An 18,251-nucleotide genomic window follows, 5' to 3' on the forward strand; every position below is an offset into this window, starting at 1 on the left:
AATGGGCATGATTGTGTTTCAGCAAAACTTTATGTAGAAAAACAGGCCAGATTTGATGCAAGGGCTATAGTTTGCAAACACCTAAATGAAGGGTATGATCTGAGAGTAAAAACAAATGAGAGGTGGACATTTCCAAAATCACAGTGTGAGGTCCTCCCCACAATGTCTCTCCAATAAAACCATCACAACTGGTAAAAATTAGAAAAAACAAACAAAAACAATTCAAAGTCTATGAAAACTGTGACTGTCCTAAGGGCATACAGCAAATGGAGAAACATTTATACAAGAAAATCAATGAACTCTCAGTGAGAACAGTGAGAGTCTCAGGCATTTGAGCCACGATCTACTTCATCCTTCAGTTCAGTGAAATGGCAGCTCTACTTCTGGCAAATAAAGCCTGGGAGCTCTCTTTTCCCTCAGGTCCCATTCAAAAGCTATGATTTCTCCCCACGAGGGGCAACTCATCAGCATTTCTCCTCCTGTCTCACCCCATTCCCAGGTCCATGAGGCAGAAGCTCTATTCGAGCACGGCATAGATGGTAGGTGTGAGGGCTCCTCCCTCTACCAAGCCCCTCGACACACACACAGGGCCGAAGCTCTACCACAGGAGGCAGGACAAGAACCCTGGGCTGTGAGTGTCCCTGCCCTGACATAACTCATAGAGTAGAGGTTCCACACTAGGAGGTGGCAAGTCAAGAAGACCAGGGTTACCCAGCACTCCAATGGCAGAGCACGGGTGTCACTCTAAGAGAAGCACTTCTCTGCCCATATCCACAGCACAAGAGCAGTGGTTGTTCCCAGGGGGAAAGGCAAGCCTTAGGAACAGATCTTCCCTGAGAGTTCAGACTTTATTTGGAACAGAGTATGGGCAAGTTCAAGCCTAAGGGTGCTGTCAAAAACAATGTACACCCATGGCTGATTCATGTCAATGTATGGCAGAAACCACTATAATAATGTAAAGTAATTAGCCTCCAATTAAAATAAATCAATTAATTAAAAAATATAAATTTAAAAAAAATGGAGATTTTGGATGTAAGCAATGACAATGAAGCTGGTAGCTTCATGGGAATAACAAGTTAAACTGTGGGACAGTTGGAAGTTAACAGAGAGTATTTGGGGAAGAATCAGCTAAGAAGAACCCTCCTGAAGTCAAAACAAACACCTAAGACTAGCCGCAAAGACAAGGGAACACAAACCTAATTAGATCACTGGAGGAATTTATGTCTGGGGAACTGTGAGAAAAATAAAAATAGAGCAACTAGCCTGCAATTAGTGGAGGCTAACAGCTGGGTGAGATACAACAAAGGCAGGCTTATTAGGGAGATCAAGAAAATAAACCAAGAGAGCTCTGTCATTCCAGGGTGACTGTGGGCATGCCCAAGACTGTTCCCTCTGAGAAGTGACACTGGAGGCTGCACACTGTGGGAGAAACAGACTTCAAAGAAAAAGTCCAGCCAAGTCACTATACAAGTAAACAACAAACCCTGGAAGTTGGGAAACAGAGCCCAGAGTTGCTACATTATCTAAACTGTCCAATTAAAAAAAACATATATGAGAGATGAAAAGAAACAGGAAAGTGTGATCCAGACACAGGAAAAAGAACAGACATTAGACACCTGGGGAAGGGGGAGCTGAGCTGTTTCACTCAACAAGAGAATGAAATTAGAAATCAGTAACAGAAGAAAAACTTATGAGATGAAGTAAAAGCAGCGTGCAGAAGGAAATTTATAGCAGCAAACACCTACATTAAAGAGAATAAAATGTTACAGACTGAACTGCATCCATACAAATTCAAATAATGAAGCCCTAACCCCTAATTCAGAGATGGGGCTTTTGGGAAATCATTAGGTTTAGATAAGGTCATGTAGGATTATGATGGGATTCATGTCCTTCCAAGAAGAGACACCAGAGAGCTTATTCCCTCTTTTATTTCCAGCCATCTGAGCACACAGTGATAAGGCACAATCTACAAGGTGGGAAGACAGTTCCCACCAGAACCCAACCATGCAGGCACCCTGATCTTGGATTTCCAGTCTCCAGAACTGTGAGACAATCACTTTCTGTTGTTTAAGCTACCCAGTCTGTGGTACTTTTTATAGTACTCTAAGTTGACTAAGGGGAGAAGGCAATGGCACCACACTTCAGTACTCTTGCCTGGAGAATCTCAGGGATGGGGGAGCCTGGTAGGCTGCAGTCCATGGGGTTGCTAAGAATCGGACATGACTGAGCGACTTCACTTTCACTTTTCATTTTCATGCACTGGAGAAGGAAATGGCAACCCACTCCAGTGTTCTTGCCGGGAGAATCTCAGGGATGGGGGAGCCTGGTGGGCTGCCGTATATGGGGTTGCAGAGTCGGACACAAATGAAGCGACTTAGCAGCAGCAGCAGCAAGTTGACTAAGACAAAAGATCTCAAATTAATAACCTATCTTTTTACCTTAAGGAACTGGAAAAAGAAAAGCAAACTAAATCCAAAGCTAAAAAGGGGAAGAAGATAATAAACATTAGAGCATAAAAAATATCAACAAAACAACAGAGAAAATCAATGAAACCAAAAGTAGGTTTGAAAACATCAAAAAATCAAACAAATATTTGCATAAATGGATCAAAAAAAATTTCTCAGTGTGTATGCCCAGCAGTAGGATTGCTGGATCATAAGGCAGTTCTATTTCCAGTTTTTTAAGGAATCTCCACACTGTTCTCCATAGTGGCTGTACTAGTTTGCATTCCCACCAACAGTGTAAGAGGGTTCCCTTTTCTCCACACCCTCTCCAGCATTTATTATTTGTAGACTTTTGGATTGCAGCCATTCTGACTGGTGTGAAATGGTACCTCATAGTGGTTTTGATTTGCATTTCTCTGATAATGAGTGATGTTGAGCATCTTTTCATGTGTTTGTTAGCCATCTGTATGTCTTCTTTGGAGAAATGTCTATTTAGTTCTTTGGCCCATTTTTTGATTGGGTCGTTTATTTTTCTGGAGTTGAGCTGTAGGAGTTGCTTGTATATTTTTGAGATTAGTACGTGTACCCCAATGTTCATCGCAGCACTGTTTATAATAGCCAGGACATGGAAGCAACCTAGATGTCCATCAGCAGATGAATGGATAAGAAAGCTGTGGTACATATACACAATGGAGTATCACTCAGCCGTTAAAAAGAATACATTTGAATCAGTTCTAATGAGGTGGATGAAACTGGAGCCTATTATACAGAGTGAAGTAAGCCAGAAGGAAAAACATAAATACAGTATACTAACGCATATATATGGAATTTAGAAAGATGGTAACAATAACCTGGTGTACGAGACAGCAAAAGAGACACTGATGTATAGAACTGTCTTATGGGCTCTGTGGGAGAGGGAGAGGGTGGGAATATTTGGGAGAATGGCATTGAAACATGTAAAGTATCATGTAAGAAACGAGTTGCCAGTCCAGGTTCAATGCACGATACTGGATGCTTGGGGCTGGTGCACTGGGACGACCCAGAGGGATGGTATGGGGAGGGAGGAGGGAGGAGGGTTCAGGATGGGGAACACGTGTATACCTGTGGCAGATTCATTTTGATATTTCACAAAGCTAATACAATTATGTAAAGTTTAAAATAAAATAAAATTAGAAAAAAAAATTCTCAAATTACTAAAATAATCACTATCAACTTCACAGAAATGAAAGGGATCCTAAGAGAATACTATGAACAAGAGTATGTCTTTGTGCCAGTACCATACTGTCTTGATGACTGTGGCATTGTAGTAAACCCTGAAGTCAGGCAGGTTGATTCCTCCAGTTCCATTCTTCTTTCTCAAGATTGCTTTGGCTATTCGAGGGTTTTTGTATTTCCATACAAATTTTGAAATTATTCGTTCTAGCTCTGTGAAAAGTATCATTGGTAGCTTGATAGGGATTGCATTGTATCTATAGATTGCTTTGGGTAGTATACTCATTTTCACTATATTGATTCTTGCGATCCATGAACACGGTATATTTCTCCATATATTAGTGTCCTCTTAGATTTATTTCACCAGTGTTTTATAGTTTTTTATATATAGGTCTTTAGTTTCCTTAAGTAGATATATTCCTAAGTATTTTATTCTTTTTGTTGCAATGGTGAATGCAATTGTTTCTTTAATTTCTCTTTCTATTTTCTCATTGTTAGTGTATAGGAATGCAAGGGATTTCTGTGTGTTGATTTTATATCCTGCAACTTTACTATATTCATTGATTAGTTCCAGTAATTTTCTGGTGGAGTCTTTAGGGTTTTCTATGTAGAGGATCATGTCATCTGCAAACAGTGAGAGTTTTACTTCTTCTTTTCCAATTTTGATTCCTTTATTTTTCTGCTCTGATCACTGTGGCCAAAACTTCCAAAACTATGTTGAATAGTAGTGGTGAAAGTGGGCACCCTTGTCTTGTTCCTGACTTTAGGGGAAATGCTTTCCATTTTTCACCATTGAGGATAATGTTTGCTGTGGGTTTGTCATATATAGCTTTTATTATGTTGAGGTATGTTCCTTCTATTCCTGCTTTCTGGAGAGTCTGACTTCAGGCTCTACTACAAAGCCACAGTCATCAAGACTGTATGGTACTGGCACAAAGACAGAAATATAGATCAATGGGACAAAATAGAAAGCCCAGAGGTAAATCCATGCACCTATGGACACCTTATCTTTGACAAAGGAGGCAAGAATATACAATGGAGAAAAGACAATCTCTTTAACAAGTGGTGCTGGGAAAACTGGTCAATCACTTGTAAAAGAATGAAACTAGAACACTTTCTAACACCAGACACAAAAATAAACTCAAAATGGATTAAAGATCTAAACGTAAGACCAGAAACTATAAAACTCCTAGAGGAGAATATACACAAAACACTCTCCAACATAAATCACAGCAGGATCCTCTATGACCCACCTCCCAGAATATTGGAAATAAAAGCAAAAATAAACAAATGAGACCTAATTAAAATTAAAAGCTTCTGCACAACAAAGGAAACTATAAGCAAGCTGAAAAGACAGCCTTCAGAATGGGAGAAAATAATAGCAAATGAAGCAACTGACAAACAACTAATCTCAAAAATATACAAGCAACTCCTGCAGCTCAATTCCAGAAAAATAAACGACCCAATCAAAAAATGGGCCAAAGAACTAAACAGACATTTCTCCAAAGAAGACATACAGATGGCTAACAAACACATGAAAAGATGCTCATCATCACTCATTATCAGAGAAATGCAAATCAAAACCACTATGAGGTACCATTTCACGCCAGTCAGAATGGCTGCTATCCAAGTCTACAAGCAATAAATGCTGGAGAGGGTGTAGAGAAAAGGGAACCCTCTTACACTGTTGGTGGGAATGCAAACCGTACAGCCACTACAGAGAACAGTACGAAGATTCCTTAAAAAACTGGAAATAGAACTGCCATATGACCCACCAATCCACTTCTGGGCATACACACCGAGGAAACCAGAATTTAAAGAGACATATGTACCCCAATGTTCATCGCAGCACTGTTTATAATAGCCAGGGCATGGAAGCAACCTAGATGTCCATCAGCAGATGAATGGATAAGAAAGCTGTGGCACATATACACAATGGAGTATTACTCAGCCATTAAAAATAATACATTTGAATCAGTTCTACATGAGGTGGATGAAACTGGACCCTATTATACAGAGTGAAGTAAGCCAGAAAGAAAAACACCAATACAGTATACTAATGCATATATATGGAATTTAGAAAGATGGTAATGATAACCCTGTATGTGAGACAGCAAAAGAGACACAGATGTATGTATGGAACAGTCTTTTGGACTCTGTGGGAGAGGGAGAGGGTGGGATGATTTGGGGGAATGTCATGGAAACATGTATAATATCATATGAGAAACAAATCGCCAGTCCAGGTTCGATACAGGATCCTTGGGGCTGATGCACTGGGATGACCGGAGGGATAGTTCAGGGAGGGAGGTGGGAAGGGGGTTCAGGATGGGGAACACGTGTATGCCCGTGGCGGATTCATGTTAATGTGTGGCAGAATCAATACAATATTGTAAAGTAATTAGCCTCCTATTAAAATAAATAAATTTAAATTAAAAAAAGAGTATGTCAACACATTAGAAAAATGAAATGGATAAATTCCTCAGTCAGTTCAGTTCAGTTCATTTCAGTCACTCAGTCATGTCTGACTCTTTGCGACCCCATGAACTGCAGCACGCCAGGCCTCCCTGTCCATCACCAACTCCCAGAGTTCACTCAGACTCATGTCCATCCAGTCAGTGATGCCATCCAGCCATCTCATCCTCTGTCGTCCCCTTCTCCTCCTGACCCCAATCCCTCCCTGTCGGGAGCCATGATGGGAGATCTCACTCATGACAAAGGTCATGTGGAAGAGACCTGACAGGCAAAGGCAGATCAGGCCTCGAGGGACCCCCTGAATCTGCTCAAGCATCTACCCCAAAACCAGAATCTGTCTGTCTTACTATTTTGTGTCTTTTACCAACTCTTTTGACATTAACAGGGGGCTATCCCCAATCACCTTTTTTTTGGAAAAAATCAACTTAGGGCTTTAGTTATTAAGTCTCTTGGGCATGAAAGGAATATTTCTATTTTAACCCCTCTGTTGGCATTCTAGCTTGCCTGACAGGTTTATCCATACTCTTACAATTAACACACATGATTGTTCACAACTCCCCAACCTTGAAAGGCACGGGAAGCCAAAACATTCTAAAAGTCCTAATGAACATAGAGTCCTTTAAGGGATGAAAAATTATTAGAATATATAGTACTGGTAAAGGGCTTCATTATTGGGCCAATGCTTGCCGCCAAGTTCCCATATCCCTTATCCATTGTGCACCTGGGAGTGCATTGGTTAACATAGTTGGAATGTAAGAAAAACAAGTAGCAGCCTTGGAATTAACCACATTAGACCTTTGAGCTGATTGGTTCTTTCTTTGTTGTGACCCACTGCACTTTTGCTCTGTGAGAATGTAACTCTGTTTAGTACTTTCTGAGGCTGGGAAAAATAAAAAAAGAAACACTTTAAGGGAAAACAAGTTTTCTGGCTGATTAGCCTTTATCAAAAAAGGGTCATAAAATGTCCACAGGCCTCCAAGGCCAGAAGATATTGTACACAATATTGTTTATGAGAAAGGTATGCAGAAAAATTCCTGGTTTTGACAAAGACAAAACAGATGTAATGTTTGAGCTGACTCTGTATGACTTTGCATCTTTCATTTCCCTCTATGTACAAGTCAAGGTATAAAAGTTCCTTTTGAAAATAAAGTTATGGGCCTTGCTCACCGAAGCTTGGTCTCCCCGTGTCGTTCTTTTCTTCCTTTTCCCTCCTTTTCTCTCTCTGTTCTTCTTTCAAGATGACTCCTTGGAACACAGGAGCTTTATTGGCTTTCTGTGTTAATCAAGAAAGATCAAGCCCTGCTCTCTGCTTTGCTATCCTTATCGCCTAGGCCGTCATCCTGAGGGTACCCCTAGATCCTGCTGAGGCTAGACCCCGACACCTCCCAGCATCAGAGTCTTTTCCAATGAGTCAACTCTTCGCATGAGGTGGCCAAAGTACTAGAGTTTCAGCTTTAGCATCATTCCCTCCAAAGAAATCCCAGGACTGATCTCCTTCAGAATGGACTGGTTGGATCTCCTTGCAGTCCAAGGGACTCTCAAAAGTCTTCTCCAACACCACAGTTCAAAAGCATCAATTCTTCGGCGCTCAGCTTTCTTCACAGTCCAACTCTCACATCCATACATGACCACAGGAAAAACCATAGCCTTGACTAGACGGACCTTTGTTGGCAAAGTAATGTCTCTGCTTTTCAATATGCTGTCTAGGTTGGTCATAACTTTCCTTCCAAGGAGTAAGCGTCTTTTAATTTCATGGCTGCAATCACCATCTGCAGTGATTTTGGAGTCCCAGAAAATAAAGTCTGACACTGTTTCCACTGTTTCCCCATCTATTTCCCATGAAGTGATGGGACCGGATGCCATGATCTTCATTTTCTGAATGTTGAGCTTTAAGCCAACTTTTTCACTCTCCTCTTTTACTTTCATCAAGAGGCTTTTTATTCCTCTTCACTTTCTGCCATCAGGGTGGTGTCTTCTGCATATCTGAGGTTATTGATATTTCTCCCGGCAATCTCAATTCCAGCTTGTGCTTCTTCCAGCCCAGCATTTCTCATGATGTACTCTGCATATAAGTTAAATAAGCAGGGTGACAATATACAGCCTTGACATACTCCTTTTCCTATTTGGAACCAATTTGTTGTTCCATGTCCAGTTCTAACTGTTGCTTCCTGACCTGCATATAGGTTTCTCAAAAGGCAGGTCAGGTGGTCTGGTATTCCTATCTCTTTCAGAATTTTCCACAGTTTATTGTGATCCACACAGTCAAAATTCCTAGGAAGACACAAACCACCTAAACAGACTCAAGAAGAAACAGAATATCTGAACAGAGCTACAACAAAGAAAGAAATTCAATCCGTAATTCTTAAACTTTGCACAAACAGAAGTACAGGCACAGATGGCTTTAAGGGTGAATTCTACCAAACATTTCAAGAAGAATTAATACCAATTTTCATAAATTCTTATAAAAATAGAAGAAGAGGGAATACTCAAAACTTATCTGATGAAGTCAATAACAGTCTAGTATCAAAACCAGATAAAGATATTACAAGAAAATAATACATCATATATCTTACGAATATACATTAAAAAGCCCTCAGTAAAGTACTGCTAAAATGAATCCAGCGATATATAAAAACAATTATAAACCATGATGAAGTGGCATTTGTTTCAGAAATGCAAGGCTACTTTCATATTCAAAAATCAATGATTGCAATGTATTAATAAAATAAAGGACAACACAACATGAATATCTCAGTAGATGCAAAAAGCACTTGATAAAATCCAACACCTTTACATGATAACCCAACAAACAAAAAATAGAAGGAAATTTCCACAATCTAATGAATGGCATCTATGAAAGAACCACAGCTAACATCATACATAACTGTGAAAGTCTTCCTAAGATCAGGAATAAGACAAGCATATCTGCTGTTCCTGCTTTTATTCAACAGTGTACTGGAGGTTCTAGTTAGGGCAATTAGACAGGAGAAAGAAATGAAAATTATCCAGATTGGAAAGGAAGAATTAAAACTCTATTTTCCAATGGTATGATCCTGTATATATAAAATCATAAGGAACAATTAAAGTAAATGAGTTCAACAAGGTTGTACAAGATCAAAATACAAAAACCGAATGCACTGCTATACAAAAAGCAATGAAAAATCCAAGAATGAAAGAAAAATTCCATTTACAATAGCACAAAAAAATGGGAACAAGGCAAGAAAGATGATGGAAGAGAGATATTATTAACAAATAATTCTGTTCATCAAAAATGGTAAGAAAGACTTTATTCAAGACTATTGCAACAGGGACTTCCCTGGCAGTTCAGTGGTTAAGAGTGTATGCTTCCAATGACGGTGCATGGGTTTGATCCGTGGTAGGGGAACTAAGATCCCACACACCATGTGGTGCAGCAAAAAAAAAAAAGAAAAAGACTACTACAATAGAGGATAGAGATTAAGCTCAACTCTGAATATAATAAGGAAAAGTGGGATGATGTCAGCAACATAGTAGCATAAGACATTGTTTCTTTTCTCCCTCCTTTTAAGCAACTAATTAGACATCTATCCATGAACAAGAGTCTCTCTGTTAGAATTTTGGGGTCCAGCATCATATGCCAAGGGCCCTGGAAGGATTCTCATCCACTTGTACATTGGTAACAGGCAGACAGACCATCACATGGGCTGTAGAATCAGCAGGACTGGTGATCTGCCCCAACCCCTCTTGGCCATGGTGGGGTTAGGGAAAATCTGAATAGTGCTGACTTGGGCAGGCACCCAAGGACAAAAGAGAATTAGTAGAAGTTCAGCCTTGCTGAGGGAGAGTCCAGCATGCCACTTGAGCAAAACAAAACAAATTTGAGGCTGGATTTCCATGACTGTGGGGAGATGGAATGAAGGAGATCAGGAAAGAAGCAGATAAAAATATTAAACATTATTAAAGGATATGGCTCCTGATGATTGTGTTCAGGACTTCAGCAGAAAGTCCATTCACAAGTTTATGGGAAACCCTCACTCCATGATCCCTTCACCAGTTCCACAATCACCTGCAATGCCCAGAGTGCAAGACTCACACCTCCCCCTACTCTCCAGCTATTTCCTTATACATACTCCTGAGTTCAGTGGCAAGAGCAAGCTCCAATAGAAAGAGTGCTCTCAAAGTATCTTACCAGGGTCTATGTGCAAGGGAGAAACTATAAACGAGTTGTAGTGCTATCTTCAGCAAAACAAAAGAGATGTTTCTAGCAGACACCCTGGTGAGCTGTAAGACCAGAGAAGACACAAAAGCTTAAAAATTATGCCATAAGAGGGAGCAAGAAGCATGGAGCATGGTATGTCAACACAAAGTCAGAGAAAATCCCAGATATAACAGATTTATGAATAGAATTTCCCACCTCAAGGGAACTAATAAAGATGTGAAGAGATGTCTGATACTTCTTATATGAAAGCAGTGACACAAAACTTCAAGGAACATTAAGAATTAAGAAAACACATGACATCAACAAAAGATAATCATTCACCAATAGCCAAAATCAAAGACATGAAATTTTGTGATTTAGCTGATAAAAGAATTCAAAAGAGCAGTTTTGAAGAAACCAAAGAGCAACAAGAAAACATAGAAAGACAATTCAACAAAATAAGGAAAACAGTACATGAACAAAATCTGAATCTTAATGAAGAGATAGAAATCATGCAAAAGAACCAAACAGAAATTCTAGAGTTGAAGAATTCAATGAGTGAAATGAAAAATGCAATACAGAGCATCTATCTCAGAATAGACTGAGTGGAAGATAGAACAAATGAGCTAGAGGATAGGAAATCTGACGTTAAAGGATAACAAAGAAAAAGTAATGGAAAAGAGTGAAGAAAGCCTATGTGATATATAGGATTCCATTAGACATACAAATATTAGAATAACTGGGGTTCCAGAGGGAAAAGAGAGGGATCAAAGGCAGAAAAGTAGCTGAGAACTTCCCAAACTTGAGGAGAGACTTGAACTTCAAAATTCATGATTCTAATCACCCTATTATCTTAATGCAAAAAGACTTTATTAAGATAAATCATAATGATATTGTCAAAAACAAAGATAAAGAGAAATCCTAAAAGCAGCCAAAGAAAAAGATTATGACCTAAAAAAGAATCCCCATTAGGTTATGAGCAGTTTTCTCAGCTGAAACTCTACAAGCCAGGAGAGAGTAGAATGACACATTCAAAATGTTGAACGAAAAACATTGCCAGCCAAGAATAGTACAGAAAAGTTATCCTTCAGATATGAAGGAGGAATACAGATATTACCAGACAAACAAAATCTGAAGGATTTTATCACCACCAGACTCACAATGCAGAAATGCTGAAAGGAAAAGATATTAGTGACATGAAAACATATAAAACTATATAATACACTGGTAAAGGTTAAATACGTTGATTTCGAAGATTAATTCTGTAATATGATGGTGTGTTAAAAACTATAGTATAAAAGTTAAAGCAAAAGAGTATTAAAAATAACTACAGCTACTGTAATTTGTTAATGAATACACAATATAAAAAGAGGCAAAATGTGATAGCAAAAATAAAAGAGGGACAGAAAATGGGTGGAGCTTTTGTATGCAAAATTAAGCTGCTATCAGTTTTAAATGGGCTGCTTTATCTATAATATTCTTTATTTAAGCCCAGTGGAAGCCATAAAACAAAAATCTATATCAGACTCTCAGAAGACAAAGAAAGGGGAAATAGAGGACACTACTACAGAAAATCACCAGTTTTTAAAAAGTAAGCATAAATAGAGGAAAAAAGGAACAATTAAACTATAAAACAGCCAGAAAGCAATGAATTAGATGCAATCAGTAAGTCTTTTTATATCAATAGTTAATCAAACTATAAATAGATTGAATTCACCAGTCAAAAGGCACAGAGTGGTTGGACAGATTAGAAAAAAAAAAGGAAGATCCAACTATATACTGCCTCCAAGAGACTCACTTCAGACTGAAGTACACACAGAGACTCAAAGTGAAGGAATGGGAAAACATATTCCATGCAAGTGGAAACCAAAAGAAAGTGGGGATAACTATACTTAATATAACACAAAATAAGACTGTACAGCCTTTTCTTTCTCTAGGGTATCTTCCCAACCCAGGGATCAAACCCAGTTCTCCCACATTGCAGGCAGAGTCTTTACCAGCTGAGAAACAAGGGAAGCCTCCCAAAATGGTATCAAGAGATAAATAAGGTCATTATAAAATAATAAAGTGGTCAATTCACTACGAAGATATAACAATCACAATGATATGATCAAACAACATCAGAGAACCTAATTATCTTCGGCTAATATTGAAAGATCTGAAGAGAGAAATAGACAATACAATAATATTCAGTTCAGTTCAGTTGCTCAGTCGTGTCAGTCTCTTTACAACCCCATGAATCACAGCACGCCAGGCCTACCTGTCCATCACCAACTCCCAAAGTTCACCCAAACTCATGTGCATCGAGTTGGTGATGCCATCCAGACATCTCATCCTCTGTCACCCCCTTCTCCTCCTGCCCCAATCCCTCCCAGCATCAGTCTTTTCCAATGAGTCAACTCTTCACATGAGGTGGCCAAAGTATTGGAGTTTCAGCCTCAGCATCAGTCCTTCCAATGAACACCCAGGACTGATCTCCTAGGATGGACTGGTTTGGTCTCCTTGCAGTCCTAGGGATTCACAAGAGTCTTCTCTAACACCACAGTTCAAAAGCAGCAATTCTTCGGCACTCAGCTTTCTTCACAGTCCAACTCTCACATCCATACATGACCACTGGAAAAACCATAGCCTTGACTAGGCGGACCTTTGTTGGCAAAGTAATGTCTCTGCTTTTGAATACGCTATCTAGGTTGGTCATAACTTTCCTTCCAAGAAGTAAGTGCCTTTTAATTTCATGGCTGCAATCACCATCTGCAGTGATTTTGGAGACCTCCAAAAAAAGTCTGACACTGTTTCCACTGTTTCCCCATCTATTTCCCATGAAGTGATGGGACCAGATGCCATGATCTTAGTTTTCTCAATGTTGAGCTTTAAGCCAACTTTTTCACTCTGCTCTTTCACTTTCATCAAGAGGCTTTTCAGTTCCTCTTCACTTTCTGCCATATGGGTGCTGTCATCTGCATATCTGAGGTTATTGATATTTCTCCTGGCAATCTGGATTCCAGCTTGTGCTTCCTCCAGCCCAGCATTTCTCATGATGTACTCTGCATATAAGTTAAATAAGCAGGGTGACAATATACAGCCTTAATGTACTCCTTTTCCTATTTGGAACCAGTCTGTTGTTCCTTGTCCAGTTCTAACTGTTGCTTCCTGACCTGCATAGAGGTTTCTCAAGAGGCAGGTCAGGTGGTCTGGTATTCCCATCTCTTGAATTTTCCACAGTTTATTGTGATCCACAGAGTCAAAGGCTTTGGCATAGTCAATAAAGCAGAAATAGATGTTTTTATGGAACTCTCTTGCTTTTTCGATGATCCAGTGGATGCTGGCAGTTTGATCTCTGGTTCCTCTGCCTTTTCTAAAACCAGCTTGAACATCTGCAAGTTCACAGTTCACGTATTGCTGAAGCCTGGCTTGGAGAATTTTGAGCATTACTTTACTAGCGTGTGAGATGAGTGCAATCGTGCAGTAGTTTGAGCAATCTTTGGCATTGCCTTTCTTTGGGATTGGAATGAAAACTGACCTTTTCCAGGCCTGTGGCCACTGCTGAGTTTTCCAAATTTGCTGGCATATTGAGTGCAGCACTTTCACAGCATCATCTTTCAGGATTTGAAACAGCTCAACTGGAATTCCATCACCTGCACTAGCTTTGTTCATAGTGATGCTTTATAAGGCCCACTTGACTTCACATTCCAGGATGTCTGGCTCTAGATGAGTGATCACACCATCGTGATTATCTGAGTCATGAAGATCTTTTTTGTACAGTACTTCTGTGTATTCTTGCCATCTCTTCTTAATTTCTACTTCAATAACCCATCTTCAGCAATGAATACATCATCCAGACAGAAAATCAAAAAAGAAACACCGGATTTGAAACATACCTTATACCAAGTGAACCTAACAGATATGTAAGAAACATTCCATCCAACAGCAGCAGAATACACATTCTTCTCAAGTGCACACAGAACATTTTCCAGGATAGACTACATGATATGATACAAAACAGTCTTAACTAATTTAAGAAGATTGAACCATACTATCTTTTCTGTCCACAATGTCACGAAACTAGAAACCAATACTAAAAGGAAAGCTAGAAAATCTTCAAATATGTGGAAGATTTTTAACACATTCCTAAACAACCAATGGGTCAAAAAATGAATCAGAATGGAAATTTTTAAAAAATCTTCAAACAAGTATAAATGGAAAGACAGCACACTAAAACCTATAGAATGGTGCAAAAACAGTCTGAAAGGGAAATTTATAGTGATAAATGAATATATTAAGATATTAGAAAGCTTTCAAATAAGCAACTAAACTTTACAATTCAAGGAATTAGAAAAAGAACAAAGTAAGCCCAAAATTAGCATAAGAAAGGAAATAACAAAACTTATGGTGGAAATTAACTGAAACAGAGGCCAAAAAAATGCAACAGAAAATACCAAGAAAACTATGAACTGGTTTTCTGAAAAGATAAACAAAATTGACAAAGTTTTGGCTAGACTAAGAGGACCCAAATAAATAAAACCAGAAATAAAAGAGAAGACATCACAACTGATAGCTCAGAAATAAAGAATCATTAGAGACTAGTATGAATAGTTATATGCCAACAAACTGGATAACCTAGAAGAAATGAATACATCTCTAGAAACATACAGCCTACCAAGACTGAATCAGAAAGAAATAAACTATGAACATTCTAATAATGAATAAGGAGAGTGAAAGTGAAAACCACTCAGTTATGTCCACCTCTTTGCGACCCCATGGGCTATACAGTCCATTCAGTTCTCCAGGCCAGAGTACTGGAGTGGGTAGCCTTTCCCTTCTCAAGGAGATCTTTCCAACCCAGGGATCGAACTCAGGCCTCCTGCATTTCAGGTAGATTCTTTACCAGCTGAGCCACAAGGGAATCCCAAGAATACTGGAGTGGGTAGCCTATCCCTTCTCCAGGGGATCTTCCAACCCAGGAATTGAACCAGGGCATCCTAAGGAGACTGAACCAGTAATCAAAATCCCAGTACCAAACAGCTTCACTAGTGAATTCTACCAAATATTTAAAGAAAAATGAATGGCAATTCATCTCAAACTCTTCGAAAAAACTTAGAAGGGAACACTCACAAACTCATTTTACAAGGCCAGCACTACCCTGATATCAAAGACAGATAGGGACACTATGAAAAAAGGAAACTAAACCAATACTCTTGATGAATATAGGTACAAAAATTCTAAAAAAAAAAAAATATCAAATTGAATTTGACAACACATCAAAACAATCACCATAAGTAGGTGGGATTTATCCCTAGGAAGGAAGGATAGTTCAACTACACAAGTAGTTCAACAATACACAAGTCAATACATGTGATATACCATGTTAATAGAATGAAAACTATTTACGATCATCTCAAAAAATGCAAAAAATACAACTCACAAAATACAGCATAATTTCATGACAACAACTCTCAACAATTTGAATACTGAAAGAACTTACTTCAAAATAATACAGGCTATATATGTCAGACCCAGAGTTTAACATCATACTCAACGGTGAAAGACTGAAAGCGTTTCCTCTAATATCAGAAACAAGACAAGAGTGCCCACTTTTCATCACTGTTATTCATAAAGTACTAGAAGTCCTAGCTAGAGCAATGAAACAAGACAAAGAAATAAAAAGCATCCAAAATGAAAAGGAAGAAGTAAAATTGCCATTATTTAAGATAATATGATATTATACATCAAACATCTCAAAGATTCAACCAGAAAACCTGTTAAACTAATCCATGGATTCAGTCAGGTTGCAGGATGTAAAATCAACGTACAGAAACCAGTTGTTTCTACATAACAACAAAATATCAAAAAAGTAATAAAACTATCCCAATCACAATAATACAAATTAATAAAATATTTTGGAATAATTTTAACCAAGGAAGTAGGAGGCGGTCCTAAGATGGCAGAGGAACAGGACGTGGAGATCACTTTCTCCCCCACAAATTCATCGGAAGAACATGTGAACGCTGAGCAAATTCCACAAAACAACTTCTGAATGTCGGCAGAAGACATCAGGCACCCAGAAAGGCAGTCCATTGTCTTCGAAAGGAGGTAGGACAAAATATAAAAGATAAAAAGAGAGATAAAAGAGGTAGGGATGGAGATCTGTCCCAGGAAGGGAGTCTTAAAAAAGAGAAAAGTTTCCAAACACCGGGAAACATTCTCTCCAGTGGCTCTGTGGCAAGCCTTGGAATCTCAGAGGGCAAAATAACCGGGAGGAAAAATAAATAAATAATTAAAACCCACAGATTACATGCCTAACAGCAACTCCCAATGGAGCAGCAGCCCAGATGCTTGCATCCCCCATTAGCAAGCGGGGCTGGACAGGGAGGCATGGGCTGCATTGCTTAGGGTAAGGACTGGGCCTGAATGCCCTGATGGCAATCTGAGGGAACTAGCTTGAGATAGCAACCCAGACTGTGGGACAGCTATCCCGCGAAAAGCCCTAACCTAAGACACTGCTGGGCCCATTCACAGAACAAAGGACTAAGCAGAGATAGCTGGCTGCGGACCAGCTTATTTCCTGCTGGAGACAGGTAGGCGAGGGCAGCCAGAGCTGGAAGGGGGCAATCGTGGCCCCAGAGAGGCATCCTATACCAAACTGCAAGCAGACTTTGTTGCTAACAAGACTTCTTGGGATTCTGGACTGTCGACATCCATTGGGACAGTCGTAGCCAGAGATCAGCTCCCCAGAAGAGATACACAGCACACCTGAGAAGGTGCGGCACCCATTGTACACCCAGAAAACCTAGCGGCTGGAACGGGGGAGGCAATAAGTCACAGTCCCCACCTGGGAGCGACTGTACTCACCAAGCACCTTGTCACCTGAGCTGCTCGGACCAGGGACAGGCTCAAAACGCAGGCCAAACCAAGTCTGTGCCATTGTGGAGTACCCGAGAACCTGAACCTGAGCAGCTTAGACATCGGGAGTTCATGCAACCCAGGGCCCGTGTCAGACAGTTATCAGCAGAGCAACCTAGAGCCTGAGCAGTGTAGACTGGGAAAGCACACATGCTGTGAGTGGGGGCAAACCCAGTGTGGCTGAATCACTGTGAGCACACACCACTGATATTTGTTTGCAGTGTTCCTCCCTCCCCACAGCACTACTGAACAAGTGAACCTAAAAAAAGTGACCATCACCACCCCACCATGTGTCAGGGCAGAAATTAGACACTGAAGAGACCAGCAAACAGAAGAAGCTAAAATAAACAGAGGGAAACACTTTGGAAGCGACAGGTGAAATATATTAAAACCCTGTAGTTAGAACAGACTACATAGGAAGGGTCCTATACACCTGGAGAAGTATAGCTGGAGCAAGGAACTCTCTGAAAATGAACTGACCTCACACTGTCCGCGACAGCTCTAGAGAAAGCCATAGATGTATTTTAACTATTATCATTTTTTAAATTAAAAAAAAAAATTTAGGTCCCCTATTACTCCTTTAATTTTCATTTTTATAATCTACTATTACCTTGCAAAAAAAAGACCCTACTTTTAAAGCAAACTTCATATATATATATTTTATGATTTCTGTGACTTTTTTCTTTTTTAATATTGTATTTTTGAGACTCTAACCTCTACTCTAGATTCTTATCTTTGCTTTTTGGTATTTGTTATCAACTTTGTACCTTTAAGAACCCAATCTTCAGTACCCATTTTTACTTGGGACAGAGATCACTGGTCTGATTGTTCTCTCCCCCTTTGGACTCTCCTTCTTCACCAGGTCGCCTCTATCTCCCCCCTCCCCCTTTTCTTCTCTACCCAACTCTGTGAATCTCTTTGTGTGTTCCGGGCTGTGGAGAACACTTAGGGAAGGGATTACTGGCAGGATCTGTCTCTCTGCTTTTGATTCCCCCTTTTATCCTCCTGGACACCTCTGTCTCCTTCCTTCCTCTTCTCTTCTCTTC

General features: G+C 39.6%; 1 protein-coding gene across 4 annotated transcripts in view; it reads right to left on the bottom strand.

Moving 5' to 3' along the window:
• VAMP7 (vesicle associated membrane protein 7) overlaps nt 1-18,251 on the bottom strand; it is a 90,287-nt gene that overhangs the window by 20,408 nt on the left and 51,628 nt on the right. The window lies entirely within an intron of this gene.

Source organism: Bos mutus, chromosome X (assembly GCF_027580195.1).
Source record: "Bos mutus isolate GX-2022 chromosome X, NWIPB_WYAK_1.1, whole genome shotgun sequence".
In the NCBI taxonomy this organism is placed as follows: domain Eukaryota; kingdom Metazoa; phylum Chordata; class Mammalia; order Artiodactyla; family Bovidae; genus Bos; species Bos mutus.